Here is a 21,132-nt window from a genome sequence, read left to right on the forward strand (position 1 = left end):
TTGGGTCACCATGGTAGCAGTGTAAGTAGGGTGTTCCCAGTCTCCCCAGCAACGGTTTCCAGCTCCTCCTGGGAGATCCTGAGGCATTCCCAGCCCAGATGGGATATATAACGCCTTTAGCCAGTTCTGCATCTACCCCTGGTCTCCTCCCAGTGCAGCATGCCCAGAAAACTTCAAATGGAATGTGCTTTTTGAAGAAAATAATACACCAACCAACTAAATTGGTTCCTTTCAACATTAAGCAGCAATCCGAGCTGCCAGCAGGATGTCTGAACTCCTTGTCCTATCCCTGAACCTGAGCCCAGCCACCCTATGGAAATTTGGTCGCTTGCATCCGCAATGTCATTCCTTTGTAATGAACCACAGCTCAGTGTCATAACATAGATCGAATGGTAAATTGAAAGCTCCCTCTTCACCACAGTGGTCTATGCCCTGAGATCTCCATGAATCTGCCATGGGTCCCAAGGGCAGGCAGCAGGCAAAGGCCAGGAGCATGCGTGTGCTGTTCTCTGGCATCGCAGACTGGACTGCACCATTTGAGAAGCTGGAACTCGATACGTTTTTTTCAATTTTGTAAAATAAAAATTGACTTCGATACAAAGATTAATTGATAATCAAATTTGTTCCAATTTATTTTAATCAAGTAACTGTTTAATCTGTTATACTCACCAGGCCTTACATCTTCAGGGGGTTCATATTAATTCTGTGTCAGTTGTTTTGTGAGGATTTCAATACATTTATATTCTTCACTAAATTTGTGTATTACTAACTCCAAGCACCACCACAAGCAAGGACCCTTGAAATATATTACATGACCACAATATTAATATAACTGGAATGAGCAGAAAGCACAAAAGGCACCAACAGACGACCACACACCCAGAACACACTGCTAATCAGTTCACCACAGTTTAATATACACAGCTCAAGTCCAACCCACAGTTGTAGAAAGAACTAGAGTCAATATCTCAGTATAAATCAACTTTGGGATCCCAGCGACCAGCTCTCACTTCAGACTCAAGTGAAGCTGGTGAGTGGCTGCTGCGAAGTTCACAGCACTGTTCTGTGGTGACGGTCCAGAGGAGTAAATAACGAGGATGCACAAATTAGTTTGACATGTCACCAGCGACTGGGGAGCTGAGTATTGCTGGGACCAAACTCAGTGGGCTAATCTTTTGGACTTGACTTTCAGTGAGTATGATATGAAACAAGTTGAAATCTGTATGTCCTGCCTCCAAGAAATGATTCCTGCTGAGTTTGGAGACTTGCTGCTGTGGTTTGGTTGAATTGATTATATTTTAGTGGCCGTTTATTATTAATAGGTTATCTCCAGGCTACTTCTTATTTGCAAAAGAAAATAACATATCTCTCCCTCTCCCTCTCTCTCTCTCTGTGTGTTTACTATACAAAACAGTAATGTAAAAATTACACCAAAGTACAGAGACCAAAGACATTTTTGCTGGTGCTTGCATGGAGCCAGTCTAAAACCAGCTCCTTTCAAGAATTGGCCCACATTTCGACAGGTTTGAGAACCAAACTTCAGATGGTCCACACCATACCAGAGTGGATTAATCATATGATTTTTGAAGAATGTAATTTTGTGGAGCTGCACTAGCCCAAGACATTTGTGTTGAAAATGTGTGGAACTGCCTCCAGAGGCGAGCCCTGAGTCTGTATAGAAGGTTGGATGAATGGAGTGTCTAGAAAAAGGTCCAGCATGTAACTCCACATGGTTGTTTTTACATTTCTGTTTGTGTGGGCTATGAAGTAAAGTGAAAAATGTTTAATTGTTAATTACTGAACTTTGAAATATTTACTTTTTTGTTTTACTTTAGACAGCACCAGGCTACTTGCAGTCCTAAAGTGAGCTGAACTAATTTCTGATTTGCATTATCTCTGAGATCCTCTGCACTGCATTAAGCATATTCCCCAAAATGTCAGACTACTCCTTTAAGTCGACCAGGCAGGATGAATGTAAACTTAACTGTGTACTGTTTAAAAAAGTTCTGTCTGATTCATCTATTTTTTAAACCAATTTTCTAAGCTCTACATAAGCAGATCTGACTTCAAAACATGTGTTGCAGTTGTAATATATATTACATACTGTTCATCAGAGAAATGGCCCAAGACAGGTTTCTGGCCTGAAAACCACCTTACCTCTGCAATTAATTCCTTTAATGCCTCCTCTCTTCTTCCCTCCCTTCTTCTACCCTCTCTGCCTTCGTCCCTCCTCAGCGAAGTTGGACAGAGTAACCAGCTATAGCCAGCCAACCTCAGCCGTGCATAAAACTCCCTAAGCACTCTCATAGTAATTGCTGTCCAGCCTTCACCAGACGTATGCGTAAGCAAAGCTGTATCACCCAGAATCAGCAAGCAGGGAGGTGGTGGTGGTGGAGGCAAGAGGATCGATGGGGTTCTTTTGGATGAAAAACAAAAGACCTTTGATGTCTTTTCATTATAAATCGATGGATTAAATCTCATCAATCACAACGCATCTCCATAAGTCATAAACAAAGCCAGAGTGCGGATCTTGTTTTGCAGTATGCCCAGGTGTTGTACACTTGGAGAAGAACTAGCTTGCATGGGAGCTCATTTGGGTAAATGGCTGGTGTAATCTGCTAAACACAGCAGTTTGTGCTGGAAATACTTGGGCAGGAGGAGAGGGGTGCAGGACAGGTGGGGGAAGAGCATACAAGTTACAAGCAAATGTAATGCCTAAGCTGCCTACTGCGCTATAATGACACGGACCAACGGATAACCAAGGTAGAACAATGAGACAGGAAGGCTGCAGCAGCAGGAGGAGGAGGAGAGGTGCAGTCACAAGGCGACGAGGCCTGAGAAATCCACCCATCCGTACACTGGCTACAGCACTAAAACAGCCTCAAGTCACACTGTAAAACCTGCTGCGTCTAAGTGTGTGTGTGCCTCTCCACTGAGTCCACTCGGTGGGTTTAACAAGCCAAAAGGGCTTTTTTTAAAGTAGATTTTTAGCGTGCGTTTTGTAAAGTGGACAAAAAAAGGACATTTTAAAAACAGGAGTCAGAAGAGGAAGAACACTAACAAAGCTACAGCTCAAGCAAGCAGGAAACCTCAGAGAAAGACGTGACAAATGAAAGCTATGTTTTCCTCCTCCTTTGTGCCCGGCTCTGCTGTAGTGCCGCTGCAGGCCACAGATTGTTGCGGTGCCTCGTGCAGTGCAGAGGTAGCTCCAACACACTAAGACGGAATCACAGAGCTCAGCCAATTAGTGCACCAGGCTGCCAAAGGACAGAGTCAGGTCCAAAAGAAGCTGTTGCCAGGAAGCGGACAGCGCACGTACATGGGTGACAGAACCAGCCAATGGGGGGCGCTGTGAGACACTTCCTGTTTACTTGCTGGCCATAACACAGACCCCACCCCTCCAACTACCGCCTGTACCACTTCACTACATATCTCAAGGGTATTGCACCAAAATTCATCTACATTCATACGATTTTACCCTTTTATGATCAAGCACAAAATTATTTCTGGATTTTTCTGCTGCTCCACATTTATGGGAAATGTTTTGCATGCGACATATTTATTGAGAAACTCTATGTAGCCATTTTCATGTTAGGTTATAGACCCCTTCAAGAGAGAATTATCATAGTGGCACAGTTGACAGCTGCAAGAAAGGAGACAGGACATGATAAAGCCTCCGACTGGCCACTACAATGATTGACAACCTGGCCCTGCCTGCCTGCCCTGGATTGATGTTCTAAATGGCCAGTTAGATGAGGTCATCCACTGAGGAGGGCACTTTGCTCAGGTCATATATTGATCTGTGTTTGTTGTTATATCCGTGTGGGCAATGCTTGTGAACAGCGCAAGCAGTTGAATTACCAGTGTGCACATTTCAGCACAAAAATGTGGTAATTCTCCCTATGAGTGTGTACGGGAGTGAAGGTGAAATATGATTATACTATTGATATTCGATGATGATATACTATTTTGTCCTTAATACATTTTAAGACACATTCTTTGTGGCCAATGCAATTTTATTTTAGTGGCTGCTAGGCGAGATTTTTCCATTATAAATTGAATTAAAGATACTTGCCAATCTAAACGTACAAGATGTAACTTCAGCCGCTATAGGTGTCAATCAAAACAATAAAAGAAAGCCTAGTTTGATGATGTTGCAAAGCAGCATGGGATCATGGGAGCTGACTTTACCACCAATGCCGATTAAAATCTACCTGACACTATTTACATTCGGCAGAGAGGAGAAGGGATTTATAGTTTGACAGCAGCCGCATGATTGGCTGGAAGAGACTGCAGCAGAATCTGATAGGCCATTTAGAAACGCCCACAATGAGCTGATAAATTAGCATAGAGAGAGAGTGAGGGAATTGAGATTGATTTAAAGGGGGAAAGTCTTCCTGATTGAACTTAGGCTGAGCGAACGTGAACCACATTGTTAGTTACCTTTCTGCTCGTAATTGTTTTTGCAGTTAGTTATCGGTAACTGTTTTCTTTCTTTGAGGAAAAATCTAAGTGTTGTTTTTTACCCTTTATACAGGATTAGGTTGCATCTTCAAAACTATACCAATTGATCTGGCAGATGTCTACTGTCTGCGTGGAATAAAATGTTTGTCCAAAGTCAAACCAGCATCGATGCTCCCTGGTGGCTGGCTGTAGTATAGGTCATATACTCTGCCTCTTCCTTCATGTTAGTGGATGGGCATGTGTATCGGTGGGACCTCAAGATGGCAGAGCTCGTTTCCAGGATATTACGGCTTCATTTCTAGATAGTGGAAGCAAATGGAGATGCATTCCCCATCTTTACATACAGTCTATGTGTCTTCAATCCTTCAGATGGCAGGACAGTGTAACAAGGTGACTAATATGTTTTCTCTTTTTTGGATATTCCTAGATTATAAGGTCTGTAAGCAAGAAATGGAGAGAGAGAATGGGGAAGACACGGCTGCAGGAGGGCATGCAAGCCTCCACATGTGGGGGCACCCGGTTTTCTTCTGCACAGCACCTGCAATATGACAATTACTTCTGTTTTCCATCAGCTTCACCAAGACCCAACAGGGAAATGGTGTGTTGGTGTGAACTCATATCTTCCCCTGGTCTCCATCACTCCATCTGTTCCTGTGTCTAGTATCTAGAATTTTGCCACGACACTGATGTCAGTTAGTCGTTCCACCACTTTCAATCCAGACAGTGAAATTTGAGACAGATATTTACTGTTCCCAGATGACGAATCCTATACTGATTTTGTCGATCCCTTGGTAAATGGATTTAAGGCCACACAATAAATGTCTGCGGCCCCACTCTAATTTAGATTCTCGTGCCATTGAGTGCTTGCTTTCAGTGTGAATTAACTGGTTGTAGCAGTGTGAGATTTGTGTTTTAACCACTGAGCAACTTGCAGCACCACAATCCTCTCCCCAGTAGGAAACAATTGAAAGTAAAACTTTTGGGGTTCTGGAAATAGGGCTCGGGTAGTAAACTGTAATCAGGGTCCACAGTGGAAATGAAGGTTCAAATGACAGCTGTGGCGTGTGACACATGGCGTGAGCAAACAAACAGAGAGAGATTTAAGATGCTTCCATTTCTAGAAGCACACACAAAAGCAAATTCACACGATACATAAGTACACAGGGAAGGGTCGTGGTCTGATTTAGCCCCATGGTCAGGAAAGGATGCTTTACAAATGGAGGAAGATGTCAGTTGTCAGCCAAAGCATCAAAAAGCAAACTGCTAGGAGGTTTCCGGAGGACACCAGTGATTTACATTAGTGAGAGAGGAGAAAGTGAACTGCTTGGCATTTTTCAATTCACAACGTTTCTGGTTCACTTAGCCTTTGTGACGCAGTACTTTTACAAGTGCTCCGTACGCTGATGTAAAGAAATGCCTGGAGGTACATTAACTAGCTGGCTTCCTGTCGTTGACTTGATATGGCCACATTAATCTTGCCTCCCTCCCCGTCCTTCTTTCTTTTTTTCTCTTTCTTAAAAAATACTTCTCTCAAAAATAGGGTATAGTGTTAGGAGATATGTACGCTCATGTACTTCTGAGCCTGTGTGTGTGTGTGTGTCTTCATGCACAGCTATAAGTCCCTTGAGTGATTTAAGAACAGCACAAGACCTTAGGGACGACAAGAATGAGAGCAGGATAATGGAATATGAAGCAAAGGGAAAGAAAGAAAGATAGAAAGAAAGAAAGAAAGAAAGAAAGAAAGAAAGAAAGAAAGAAAGGAAGAACCCGTTCAGCTCGCCAAGACGAGGCAGGCAAACTGACGGCAGTGCACTTTTACTGCTTAATTCTCCTTTTCTCCCTGATCTCTGCAGTGCTCAACAATGCTGTTCACATTTGTCCTTGCAAACATGTTCCTCACTTTTGCTTCCCCCTCTGGAATCAAAGTGCAATCACAACTTTGAGTAATCAGCGAGGACCCCTGACTTGCTAATGACCAAAAGACTGACAAATAGAGTTCACATTCCAGTGAGCTAAAGACATTTGACCTTAAACCCTTCTGCAGTGTCCTTAATAAAATGGCAACAAGTTCTACTCTGTTCACCCAGTATTAGGGTTGGGTAACAATATCTGGTGCCTGATTCCTAAACAGCCGGTACTTACAGATTTCGGTGTCTCATTTCGTTGCCCCGCTTAAAAGCAACATAAACATCACCGCACATGCCTTAACTCTGGTGGCAACACACTCTCTACATGGCTCTGGTAGCAAGTAACATTAGTCAACACGACAACAAAATGCCCGGCGCTAGACAGTCAAAGTGTGACCGTATTTCATCGAAAGGATTCTGACACCAGGAAGAGCAGCAAATGTGCGAGAAATGGCTGAGAAGGGGGAGCCGAGAGCAACAGCTTGTAGAGTTGGTGGCAAGATGCACGTTGTTGTGTGTGATCCACCAGTTAACCGAAGGAAGAAGAAGAAGAAGAAGAAGAAGAAGAAGAAGAAGAAGAAGAAGAAGAAGAAGAAGAAGAAGAAGAAGATGGAAGTGACAAACACAACAAACTTAATGAAGCACCTGGCAACACACAGCATATATTTGAAAGCAGAGGGATGCTCCGTGTTTGACTGCTTGTGTGACAACATGTCAAGAACATCAGCTGGCAGTGTGGACGTCTCTGGCCCCAGCGGTGGGGAGACAGTTGATGATGAGTTTGGAGGGGAGAGTATTTTACTGTATTAAACACTGAAACTCTTATATAGTGTTAAATTATTGTCGTTGGTTTAGGTTTCATTTATTATGTGATTTTGTTATGTACATTTGTTAAGGGGTTTGAACTCCGTTTTGTGGCACCGTTTAGGCACCGGACCCATTTTAACAGATTCAAATTAGTACCAATATAAAAAAGCCAAACGATACGTAACCCTTAAAAAAACCCTATACCTAAACCCCGTTAAACCTGTTACTCTCTTTTACGACCATAAAACTGATGACATGCCTATCAGCCTCAGCTACTTTTTCCTTTAGTGCTAATTGGGGACCCGAACATGCCCTGCTAAACATAATCAGGTTAGCGCTGTCAGTGCAAGAATGTGGATGTTAGCGTTCAGCTCATGGCGCTGCTGTGTCTGAAGTGAAGCCTCACTGAGCAGCTAGCATGGCTCAAGACTGGTGTGTTGTTTTATTGCATTGCATTGCAACACCTTTAAACCTTTCCTGACATAAATCTTTAAGGACTCGCAAACACACACACACACACACACACACACTATACATTTGCAGAACAGAAGAGTGCAGTCTGATTATGCATGTGTTTGTAAAGCAGTGGTCAGCAGCCTATTTCACCTCCATCATCAAATCGCATACACACACCATGCACACATACACACACTGCCTCCACACAGACACACACACACACACATGCTCATAGACCAACCTGCATAGATTTCTCAGCATATTATTACTGGAGTAGAAACATAAGAGCAGGTGGATTTATAAAAACATAACATGATATCAGGGGAGAAAGAAAAAGGTAAGAGAGGAATAAACATGGAGAGTGGAAACTGTTAAAATGGAAACACACGTAAAAGGAGGATGGATTGCTTCATCTGCTTTCCCCTATAGAATTTCCATCTGGTGCTTATCCCTCGTTCTCATGGATGAATCTTCCCTTTACCTACCTGTCTCATTTCCTTCTCCTCTTCATATGCACCTCCTCCCTGTCTCTGTCTCATTCTGAATGGCGTGCTGCAGCATCACCCTGTTGTCACTTGGAGATTCTCCTTTTGTTCACTCACATTTCATCCCGCAGGAAACACACAAACACACACACACTCTCTCCCTGCATTGATAACATGATGATTTCTGCAAAGCCTCCCCGTATGTTTGCTTTGTTTAAGATTGATTGGTGTGTGTGCATGTGTGTGCGTGTGTGTGTGCGTGTGTGCGTGTGTGTGCGTGTGTGTGTGTGTGTGTGTGTGTGTGTGTGTGTGTGCAGGAGAAAAAACAGCAGACTCTGCAGTAATGTTAAAAGACAGGAGGTAAAATGGACTAAAATGGATCGTTCTCTCTCACACCCCCTTTCTTGTGTCTTCCTTCCTTTTTTTTTTCATGGGAGATCAATTTTTATTTAATGGTCAAATGATCAGGGAAAATATTCTGCGGATAATTCCAGTTCCTGAACTCCTCAATGATCTCTCTTGGTTTTACTGTTTTCAGAGATGTAAAATACAGCACTATCACATCAGTGTAAAAAGATACTGTAAAATGTGTTTATTTACAGCTTGGTTTTTTCTCAGTGAGTTATTATTCATCCTCGCTTCTTTCTAAGTTGTGCTCTTGTTCCACTGCACATGTGCGGGCTTGCACATGTGCGAGAATCCACTATTACGACTGATGATTCAATATGAAGCTATAGCCAGAAGCAGGTTAATTTAGTGTAGTACAGCATAGCCGAGCATAGGATAGCTGTATCCAACGACATCCTACCAGTAGATCTAAAGCTCCCAGAACCAAAGTGTAAAAACAACATTACTCCAGGAAGTTACAAGAGACAGTTTGAGCCGTTTTGCATAGATGTGGGTACATCTGTGGGTTAATGATATGAACAAACTGATCTCTGTACAAAGGTTACATTATCGGTGTAAAGATCACCACCCAAACACTCATTATATCTCTGGGAGCAAATTGATCATGTGTCAGTGGATTTCCCAACAGGCTCAGTCAAGATTCCCCACAGGCTAATTGTTCCTGCTCATGCTTTAACCAGCAGCCATGCAAGCAGCTTTGAGTGGCTGTGCTCAGGCAACATGTTTCTTTGGGCTCCGTCGTACACCTGGCTTAAAGTCAAGCATCAAGCGTGACTCACCTGTCGTAATTAGGTTCAGACGACACAGTTGTCCAGTTCCCATTAAATACATGCTATTTCAATATCACATGCCCATCTGAGCACCCGTTCTGGTGTTAAAATGCTGTTTGGTAATGCACGTGTTTGGTGCATTGCTATCTTAAGGCAGTGGAAAGCAATTGCACCAAAAAAAAACAACCTGGTCTGAAGTCAGTGACAATGCATTTCACTGTAATCCTATGGGTTAATTATCAAGTAACATGTGCCTACATAGACGGGGGCACATTAAGAGCTCACTCAAGTGCTTGATATGCTTGTTACACACACAGATGGTGATGAGTATCTTACTACATGGTGGATCCACCCTTATAATCCACCAAGGTGCAAACAATCCTGACTTTTGAATGGGAGATGGCACTCTGATCCACCCATGTTCAATTAAAGCTTGTGTTGGTGAGTTGGTTAAAAACAGGCTGACATTGTGAAAAAATTCAACCCATACATAACACAGCTGCTAGAAGTCGACTATTGCGTGACTCGCTCATTAACTTCCGACTATCGTGTGTGTGTGTATGCCACTTGGAGATTCTGTGTATGTCTCTCGTGCTTGCGAAGGCTCCGGTCATGTGCATCGAGAGCACTGTCAGGGTGCACAGGCAGGCACGCAGGTCGGTTAGTGACAGGCAAGTACGCCAACCAATCATTTCATTCAGTCCTGCGAGGTCCAAAGACACCTGCTTATTTTCTTTTTTTTTCCCCAGCCATTTATCGATGGCCATCAGGATATGAGCAACTTACCAACTCTACTTTTTAGATCAGACCTTTTTGAACCATGGACCTGGATCTGTCATTTCTAACTCACTCTCTACAACCAAACATTTGCTCCTGAGTGAGGGTTGTGGCTTTAAAAGCTTCTTTATGGGCAGCGAAAGACAAACACTTGAATAACATTTTACACATCTAAGGTCGATCAATGTGTTATACCTCCTCACTGTGCCTGCACAATGCATAAGCAATAAATTGATATATATATATTGAACCTTTGTTATATTGCTATTGATGAATTTTACATGGTGATTATTATTGATCTTGTTTTATTGCCCAGCCCTATTAAATGATTGCGGTAGGTAAATAAGTTTCTATTGTCTAAAAGCAATGCAGTTCTCTTTGAAGTGGTCCGAATATTCAGAGGCCTCCTGGATGCCTGCTGTTGGCTGCAGCGCCCCCCACAGAGCGCGGCACTGAACACTGCCTCAACGTGCTCCTCCTCGTGGAAAGAGCCAAGGTATATGTGTGACTTTGTGTGTATGTGTGTGTGAGACTGCACCAGTGGCTGGTCTCTATGAACACGCTTCAGAGGCACGGTAAGACTTCCAGTCCATCGGAGGGACGAGATAAATGTGTGTGTGTGTGTGTGTGTGTGTGTGTGTGTGTGTGTGTGTGTGTGTGTGTGTGTGTGTGTGTGTGTGTGTGTGTGTGTGTGTGTGTGTGTGTGTGTGAGTGTGTGTGTGTGTGTGTGTGTGTGTGAGTGTATGTTTGCGTTTTAAAATGACAAAGTGAAAGGAGTCTAAATTTAGAGAGAATCGAGGAGCGGGGGAAAGGGGAACCTCTAATGGGTTTTTGGCTACTTGAGGACAAAGCTGCAGAGAGAATGTATATGTCTCTGTTTGGTGCATTCGTTGCTCTACATTCACGTAGCCTGTGTAAAAGCTAGAGTTTTATATCTGTTCCCAGGCTTTCCTCAGTCCCCCTTAGGATGAATTGTTTTGAAAAGCTTAAGATTGCTCCAATTAAGTTCAGCTTACGTAGCTTGTCACGGCCCACAATAAGAATATTTTTTTCAAAAGAATGCCTTCTTTCAAAAGTAAGTTTTTCCAGAAGTCAGTGCCAACTGTGTCGATACATAATTCAACATTAACAAAGTGACTATAATATTTAACGGCACCCAGAGAGAGAGTGTGGGTTGGAGGGGGAAGTGACTTCTGTTGTGTGGCCAGTGGCGTTGTACTGAGTTTTAAATGAATGCTGTCGGTCAAATGACTATGAAATGTTTCCTCGGGTCAATACCTTCCCTGACAAGCTCCTCAAATGTCACGTTTGTCATGAATAAATTAGGTCACGCTAACCGCAGTGTTCATGTGTGTGAGTCGATACATACGTACAGCTTTGCCTGTTATGTGAAATTTAGAATGACACCTTTTTGGCTGTCACAGCTGTGGCCGGGGGTCGGCAGAGGTTTACCACACCGCAAGTCGCTCACAGCTCGTCACAAGACATCTACTTTAGCTCTAATTAGTCCAAGAGGACCACGTTGAGGAAGGCAGTGTATTTGAGTCCTCTCCTCTCAGTGCACTGATGAGACTATACCTGCCTCCAAGCCACAAAAGGCCATATTGATAATATTGGCTTGGTTGGTTGGATGATTTTGCTCTATGTGAGCCTTGCGTTTTTTTTCTCTTTGCATTTACATCCTAATCTAATATATTATTTTCCGATGTAAATACTAAAAACAAGATCATTTCATATAAAGAACAGTGATGGAGCAAGCACTCACTGCAGTAAAATGTGCAATACCGCTCTCTAAATCTATTCTGTTACAGACCTGCATTCAAAATGAGCCATAAGTGAAAGCAGCAAAATCTATTTAAAGTATATTAGAGGAATGTAGTGGAGCAAAAATCTAATATTTACCCCAGAAATGCAGCAGAAACACCTACTGTATACCTATACCATAATACGGAAATCATTTTTTATACATTGAGGTCTTGCTACTTTTATAGTGATTTAAAAAAATTCATGAAATCTTTTTAGGTTTGACACATTAAAGCTGCGCCGTACCTTATTATGAGTGGGCTGCACATATTTATATCCTATGAGCATCAACCAGAGAATTATGTTTGTGGAATATTTAGGTTTATGCCCCAACTGAATTAATAAGTAGAACTGGACATTGACACAGGCCCCTAAGAATAATGGAGAGCCACCTTATGGCTCTCACAGTAAAACTTGGGTCTCTGGGAATCCTGGAGGTTTGGGGTCTTCCAGCCTAGAATGAAGCCCGCTCCGCCTCATCTCGGTCGGTCAGACTGGACGATGACGGTGCTGAAACCTTTCATCCAGCTACTTCCAACAAACTGATTTCATTTCCAAAAGGATTTCGAGCCTGAAGTGAAATTGCCGCCTGTACACTATTTCAGCACTTAAGCACCACTATCAGAAAGTGCCAACAAACACTTGCCAGCAAAACGAGCACCCCCCAACCCCAAATTAAAATTGCGTCCTGAGGTTGATTCAGCACTTCTTCACCTCCAGCTATGCTTCTATTTCAGTGTCACTACTTAGTGCCAGTAACCCACATTAGCTAGTTCAGCACTGGAGAGCCCCACAGGGGAACAAACAGCACATGTAAAGTATTTCATTTTTCATGCGACAGCTCTGTTAGCTGAAATGTGCACCACACATCACCTCACTCAGCAGGGGACAGCTGAGGGGCTCGGCGTTGTGACACTATGCACTGTGAGCACGCCACACACCAGGACTTCAAACAGGATCCTCCAGCACCTGAAGGGGATCGAACAGCAACACACACAATGATCCAGTGGATACTTTGCAAGATTTTTAAGGCAGATTTTTATTGTGATATTTGAAGATTTTAAAACATAATACTTTTATACTGTCTGACTCTATCAGTGCAAATTTTAAATCTTCTTTTTGAGGCTTCCGCACTTGTTTGTTAAGCTTTTACTGCTATGCCCTAATCTTAACCTGACCAGACCCTATAACGCTTTGAAACAGCAACCTCCTCCACATTCTTGTTTAATTCAATTCAATTTGATTTGATTAGCACCAAATCATAATATACATAATCTCAAGGCACTAAGGTCGAGACCTTAAACCCATCTAACCCATTAAGACCTAAGGCAATAAATAAAATCTCACTCTAAAACCCGAGGGTTTTCAAAAGAACTGATAGACACATGAAATAAGAAAAACATTTAATAGCTTTAACATTTGCCCTTCATGAACATTTGTTAAAAACACAATAAATACGGCAAAATCGCCAAGACCCCCCCCTCCCTCCCTTCTACCGCCTTAAACACGTCTCATGATAATATCTCCTTGTGAAAAAGTGGTGTCATACACGTAGAAGACACAGACAAAGATGTGAAGACAGTTTGTGGTGATAAGAGCCGACAACGGTTCTGTAAACATGATCACGTGATCTCGGCATTTGGGTTTTAATACGTCGCTTCCTGTCTACCTACTGCACCCGGCTGCTCCACCTCTCGCCAGAATAATGCCGAGGACTTGATGCTGTTGTGAACGCGTCTGTGCAGAGAACCTCCCGTTGTGTTGTGCATGTGTGAAAGGCAAACTAGCCAGACCTTAGCCAATTCTTATCACTTCTTGCATTTGTGTGAAATTACCTTTTGCAGAGACAAGAGAATAACGTTTTTTTGCAGACACTAGCAGATTTCTGTGCTGATAACCTCTTGCCAGCTGTCCAAGAAATTGGCCAGAGAGGATCCTCTGATTTCTGAAGTTTAAGCTTAATAATATTCTGAATCTATAAATCCAATGTGAAAAGCAACAGTGAGTGTATCCGACTAACAACATCTGTGTGTGTATCAAAGCCTGCTGTGTGTTGTTCCTCTGTGCCATTGAGCACCATTGTTGTCCAAAAACTATTAAAAACACATTAGTGAGTCACAATGTTACACTGAGTGATGTTACTTCATCACCATGAACACACACTGTGTAGCGTATTTTCCCTCAGTCCCTGTAACACCATCCTGCTAACCCAAATACTCACTAGAACACCGAAGGTAGAATAGTTTGCTGGGTCATTAACAAATGCAATGTTTCCTCCTGTTTGAGTATGTTTGATTTAAAAGTACAGTGACCCACAGTTTAACAATGTTACTGAGCTAATTTTAATAGATGAAACTCTACATCAAGCATGTTTTAATAAATATGAACCATGTGCAAAGGACAGTAAGGACAGAGAAGTCAGAATAGCTGGTTTTGGACGTTTCTTGGGATTTGTCACCAATATTAAAAGATGAGGAATGATGACTTTAAATTGTCCTTAAACAAGAACTCTTTTTACACATGCTGAGCCGTTTGAAGACAATGCTAACATTATGGAAATTGTTTCAGGAAGCGTTCTTGTTGCAATCTGAGCAGGCTCTAAAACAGCAAGGAGGATGGGGTGTTATGCAGCCGCTGGGGTAGAGGGAGATCCGCTGCATTTCTCACCTCCCTCACACACACACACACACTTACACACATACACACTGCACAGCACGTCACAGCAGATCCTTCTGCAGTAATCTGCTGCATATGTGAGCGTACTGTATAAATCAAGGCTAGGGGCTTTCTGTTCATGATGTTTTCTATGCTCAATTAGCTGTTTTTGCGCAAGTGTGTGTGTGTGTGTGTGTGTGTGTGTGTGGGGGGGGGTATGTGTTCAAAGACTGTTATTGACCCCCTGCGAGACTCGAGGACAGCAGAGATCAGTCAGAGGTTAAATGCTTTATTTCTTGACATGTCATCAAATATAGTACGGTGTCCCTCTTTCTCTCTTTGTACTCTCTCCTCTTACATTCACCCTTCTCCCTCTCTCTTTCTCACTCTCTTCCCATCCGCTCTCTCTCTCTCTCTCTCTCTCTCTCTCCCCATGCTCTCTCTCTCTCTCTCTCTCTTCTGCAATGGGTGACACATAGAGAAAGAAAGCTCTGTCGCAGCATTATCCACAGAGGGGGAAGGGGGACACTGGTGGATATAATGCCTATAGCGCAACAAAACTACCAGAGTGGGAGGGGGAGAGAGAGAGAGGGAGAAAGAGAGAGCAGTCCTGAAGATTTAAAAAATGGGAGAGAATGACATGGGAAGAGAGATTTTCCAAAATGTGTGCATGGGTGTGCGTGTGTACATGCGTGTGTGTGTGTGTGTGCGTGTGCGTGTGTGTGTGTGATTACATCTGGTCGTCATGTTCTGCTGCAGGAGTATTGCGCTCCTGCAGTGACGTTGCAGTCTAGCACCATGCTCCACGCTAAAGGTTGAAAGCAATGTACCTGCTCTATAAATAACGCTGGCTAAGTCATTGCTTTTGGGTGAATCGGTCAAGAAATGGGGCCAGTTTCCACCCACAGACCGCCTGCCTCACCTAGCCCTTAAAGGAACAGTTCTATATTTTTGGTCAAAGGTATTTTTTGCTTTTTTGTTTCCAGATTAACATCATAATATGAACATTAATCTCAATCTCAAATCGGTGTGTTGACCACATAGCTGGAGGAAAGAAAGGGTTACCTTTGCTTTACATCAACACTGGAAGGAAGATCACACTGAATGCATCCTTTTAAATTTTTTCATCCAATTCATTACTTTGATTTGGTCATGTTTATAATTTTCCAAAAAAACAACAATCGAAAGAGTTCGATAATTCAATAATAAATGTATCAATTTCCAAGTATACAACAAAAGTGAGGACACCTTTGTCAATATAAAGACAAAACTTTGATTCGTGTAATTGCTCATGTGTCTGGTAAGTTTGGTTTAAATTTGTTAAAAAAAGGGGTTGAGATGTCAAAATTGCCACGCAGGTGTATGGGTGGGACCTTGGTACTTAGTAATGATATGCATTTTGCTCGATTGGTACTCTCTTCAGCTTACTCAAATGTATCCAGCTTTGTGGAATTCTTCTTAAATATTTTTGCATTGTTATATATTAACAAATATTATATTAATCCCTGTGTCAATGCATCAGCAGTTAGGGGCTGTGATGTGACCTGCAGAGCCTCAATTGTTATATTCCAAATATCTCTCATGTGCAACCAAGCCTCTTACGATGACATTGAAATGTCTTCGAGAGTGCCACAATGGACGTGTGTGGCAGTAAAGTAAATGTGTGGAAGTGTAGAGTCTACATATGCACATACGTTTATATGTGTGTGTATGTATGTATGTATGTCTGTGTGTGTGCCACTGTGACGGTATTTGTTTCCCTTCTTGATGGACCGGGAATTACCATTACATCCCACTGTGTGAAGGGAAGGAGGTGGTGAGAGAGGGAGAACGTAAGGAGGAATATGTGTTGTTGTGTGTGCGTGTGTGTGTGTGTGAGAGAGAGAGAGAGAGGGGGGGGGGGGGGCGGTTTTGCTTACAAAGGAACACCATTGAGCTGAGACGTCCTCCTGAATGAGGTGAGCTGAGACGTACGACCGGATCGATAAACGGATACGAGTATCCCAGCCTGCCGAGCTCAGCAGAAAGAAAAAAAGAGCGGCAATGGGAACAAAAAACGAGGGGGTGCAAAAGTGCCCCCCCCCCTTCCTATTCACCTTCTTCCTCTCCCTCTTCTTCTTTGTCTTTTTATTCCTCTTCTCCTTTTCCTTCTGCTTCTTCATCTTAATTTGTTCCTCAACACTACCCCCTCTACCAACACCGCCTCCCATCCAGTCCCCCCCCCCCCCCCCCTCCCCTCTCTCTGTGTCTCTATCCCTCCTTCTCTGCAGCAGACTAGAGCGCAGTCAGCTACTACGGGGACTGCAGTGTTACGCTATAGCACAAGCAGAGAGTTGGGGAGGGGGGTGCAGGGTGGAGGGGGCTGGGGGGACTGAATAGCGATAATAAGCAATCCAGCACTCGGCTCTGAAATCGTGGTAATAAAGCAGAACGAGCTGTCAGCGGTGACGACAGGGAGAAGAGGAACGGGGGAGGGGTGGGGAACGACTGTACACACTGTAGAGAGGACATGAGGAAACAGAAAGATGAAAAGAAATGGAAAACTTGCTACCCGTGCAAATACTTGTGAACTGAATGCGTGAATTGAACGCCTGAGCCAGTCCTTTATTCTCCGGTGCTTTCTTCAATCATCCATTTTTTTCTTCTTCTTCTTCTTCGGCTGAGACATTTGGCAGCTGTGATCTCCACCGATCCAAAACTGAGCTGGTCACCCGACCACGTCCTACCTGACAACCGCTGCTGCTGCTGCACTGGCCGCCCCTCGCCACCCCTTCCAACCTATCTTTATGTCCCCGCGTTGGCACTGAAACTATTGACTGCAACATTTTCAAAGTCACCTCAGCTGTCACACTGATACTGTCCCAACACCACCCTGGTGCTCAATTTGTCTTTTTTTTCTGTCACCCCCTTTGGTTCTTCGATCGCTTGTTTGGCAGCCATTTAATTTTCTGAGCCATCAAGTTTTCTGCATGAAAAAGGCTGCACAGGGCAAGACCAGATTTCTTTGGTCAAACGCAGCTGCAGCAAAGACCAGTGTCCAGAACACTGCAGATTTATACCTTTTGTCTCTTGTTTATGTAATAATAATATAAACCGGAGGCTTTCTTTTAAATACGTCACCCCTTGTGAGGAGCTGGCATACCTCACACACCATCTGGAAAATAGGAAGTGTATATTTGTGACTCCGCCTCTATATGACAAGATACGTTCAAGTCATATAGCTTGCGACAAACACCTGCAAGCCAGTTGTGGTTCTTCACTTTTGCAGTAGTGAGAGATAGGGTTGGGTACCGAATTATATTTTTTAAAGGTACCAACCAAATGATGTTGGTACTACCAAGTACAGATTCACAGTCAATTTAAAAGGTGCCAAATTTTGGTAACTGAGATTGCATCTCGGAATGTGTTTGGAGAGGAGAAAAAGAGTATGTCGAAGATATCCACACTGCAGATGGGGATGCAGGATGGTGGTATTGCACCAAAATCTGTGTGCCAACCATCAATAGGACAAGAAAAAGAAGAAGCCACTAACATGGATGCACGTACGTCGGGGCAATGGTGAGCCCAAACTGTGTGCAAGTGGTTTCACTTTTCAAAAAGCCAACACAGACGATGCTCACTGCAATATCTGAGATTCTAAATGCTGGCAAGAGCAACACGTCTAACCTGAGAAAACACCCATAAAACATATCTAAAAACTGATCAGTGTACCATGTTTGATAGCCTGAAAAAACCTGCTGCCGGTGTGGCCAAGGTGTAAGGTTGGTGACAGGATCATCTACAGGGCTGCAGTGTCAGTGATAGCTTGGTTAACACTGACAATAACTGGAAATGCTGCAAATGTGCAAATGTGCATATTATTTCTTTCTATGTATGTTAGTCTTCATCTCCATTGAGGACTTTCCTGCAGTCAGCAGTTGAATCGACAGATTCATTTGCTTGAACTGTATGTCCGCAGAACACATCTCGTGGTGTTTTCAAAGGGGGTTTGAGGGTTAAGACTTGATTTAAGGTTTGAGGTTAGAAGTAGGTTTACATTAGGATTAGGGTTTGGCATTTGGCTGTGATGTTTAGGTTATGGTAAGGGGCTAGGTAATGTATTATGCCAATGAGTGTAGTCATGAGGTAAAAGAATGTGTGTGTGTGTGTGTGTGTGTGTGTGTGTGTGTGTGTGTGTGTGTGTGTGTGTGTGTGTGTGTGTGTGTGCGTGTGCGTGTGTGTGTGCGTGTGCGTGTCCATCCTAAATCACACAGGAAGGAGTCAATATGCTGTCTCTGTGCGTATAGCAGAGTCCACAAAAAATACACCTGAACACACAATGATCCAGGTCAGCACTGGCCTCTTGCTCTGCAAATGGCCATAGATTATTTTACAGAGAATTAAGCAGGGGAAGGCTGAGGAAGACGTGGGTGAGAGGTGAGTGCACAAGGAGAGGCAAAGGATGGAAGTGAGGAAGGGGCAGGAGAAAGAAAACATTGGAAGGATGGAAAATGAGCAAGATGGTAAAATTATAAGATGGATAAAGACAGACAACGTGAAGAGAAAGGTGGGAAAGCAGAGGGATACTGAATACTTTTTTATTTACCAACTGCACATATGGTGTTGTAAAAAGAACATTAGGCTTCATGCTATAACATTTGTGTTCAAATTTCTCTATTAAAAAAATATCTGTATGTTTGTACAGGGTGTTCATATAAACATGGCACGTCACATTCAGATTCTAACTTAAGGAATGTGTGTAAATGACCCACGTAGACAGCTTGTTGTAGGAGTGCTCCTTTCTTGTCTGCATAAGTATTATGATCCAGGGAGTTTAAGCATGAATTTATAATTATGTACTTTTCAAATTATATAATAATTTTAATTGCAGATATAAACAGAAAAACTTTCACATAATAAGAAGGTGTACTTTATTTATTTATTTACAATTGCTTCAAACTAATGAAATATACATGAATAATAGCAGACTAATTTCACGGGACTCCTTCAAAAGGTTTGGACCACTTCTAAATTGTGTTCATACCTGTACCTGAGAGAAAATTCAAAGTGCGAGAAAATTGGTCAATGTGACAAGTTCTCCTGAATGCCTCATACACACCACTTAGGAACAGATCTGTTTGTGTGAAGAGTTCTTGCATGAGGCCCATTGATAGAGGCAGGAAGTAACGTATTAATTCCGCTGCGGGGGATCAAATGTTTTTGTTTGCAGCACATCGACACCAGCATCTGCCCATATCACCAAATTCTCTCTTGACATCTGCGTCGGTGTCTTCTAACTGTGGGGCACCGCTTTTTCATCAAGAGATATTTGTAGACCTATTGGGGTTTTTTTTGTTTTATTTTGCGTCCGTCAGGTGTTAGAAACGTCATCAACACGATCACTCGCTAACAGTGATCTCATGCTGTGTTCTTACATCGACTCCTTTGCACATTCTGCAGACTTTTTACATGGGGACAGGCCGGAGAAATTCTGCAAAAAGTCCAGAGACTTTCAATTCGGACATTTGCGTTCACACATATCGGTCCTTCGGAGAATGTCAGAAGGATTTCCAGTGCTCAGTCCATGTCTGAAAGCAGCTACATAGTGTGCAAAAAACGGTATTGGCTGCAAAAAAGCTTGTCAGCATTTTGTTGAAGTAGACAGGTGGACTGTCAAATATGATAGCGGGTTCCCCACCAATTATAAAAAGCACAACAATGGCTGATGTGCCCTTTTCCAGAGGGAATCTACAGACAGCCAGGATAGAAAATACCAAAATATGTTTAATAGTGAACATTTTTAAATCAGTGACTTATGACTTAGAGAGCGCTGTCACTATGTCACCCTGTCTCTGTCCCTCGAACCTCCTGTTAGGGGTTAGGGTTGCTCACCTGTGCACACCTCACCCACACACACTGAATGTTTTGAACATCCTGGTTAAGAGAAGCAAGGTAGAAATGGAGGCTAACAGTTAATTTACCAGGAGACACCATTAACCTCTCCAACTCAGGTGGTAGAGAGGGTCGTCCACTAACCACAGGGTTTGTAGTTCGATCCCAATTCCAAACTGTCTCTAGGCATTGGCCATTGTCATTGACCTTGGGCAAGATAACGCAACCCAAAATTGCTGCTGACGGTTGTGTCAACAGTGTATGAATGGTGTGAGATAGAAAAAGCACTGTATATGGAAGCACTGTGTGTGAATGGGTGAATTTTACTTTTACTGTAAAATAGAAGTGGTATATAAATGGGCCTACAGTCTATTTACCATATATCTTTATACTTTGCTAAAGAGGAATTCATACAGATCTTGCATTTGTATGAAATTTGTGATTTGCAGTGTTGTTTGATACAACTACTGAAAGATGAGACCTGTCCACTAAGCGTTTGATCTTCATTGGATCTGGACATTCCTCATGTCGACCTCTGTGATGCTAGAACAGTGACGTCTGCAGTAAATAATCTGATGTTACTTGCTGTGAAGCGGCGCAGAATATTCCAAGTCATATTCGAAGCAGCAGTATGTTTGTCTCAAAATAGAGGCTAACCATGGCTTTTTGATTCATCAGTGTTGTGCTCTGATCAAATCTGGATGGACATGTATTCATCAGCAGATTAAA

The 21,132-nt window shown here is 42.8% G+C and overlaps 1 protein-coding gene across 4 annotated transcripts in view; it reads right to left on the reverse strand.

The window, feature by feature from the left end:
• LOC117766876 (potassium voltage-gated channel subfamily C member 1-like) overlaps positions 1–21,132 on the reverse strand; it is a 69,233-nt gene that overhangs the window by 46,527 nt on the left and 1,574 nt on the right. The window lies entirely within an intron of this gene.

The sequence above is a fragment of the Hippoglossus hippoglossus genome, chromosome 8, assembly GCF_009819705.1.
Source record: "Hippoglossus hippoglossus isolate fHipHip1 chromosome 8, fHipHip1.pri, whole genome shotgun sequence".
In the NCBI taxonomy this organism is placed as follows: Eukaryota; Metazoa; Chordata; class Actinopteri; order Pleuronectiformes; family Pleuronectidae; genus Hippoglossus; species Hippoglossus hippoglossus.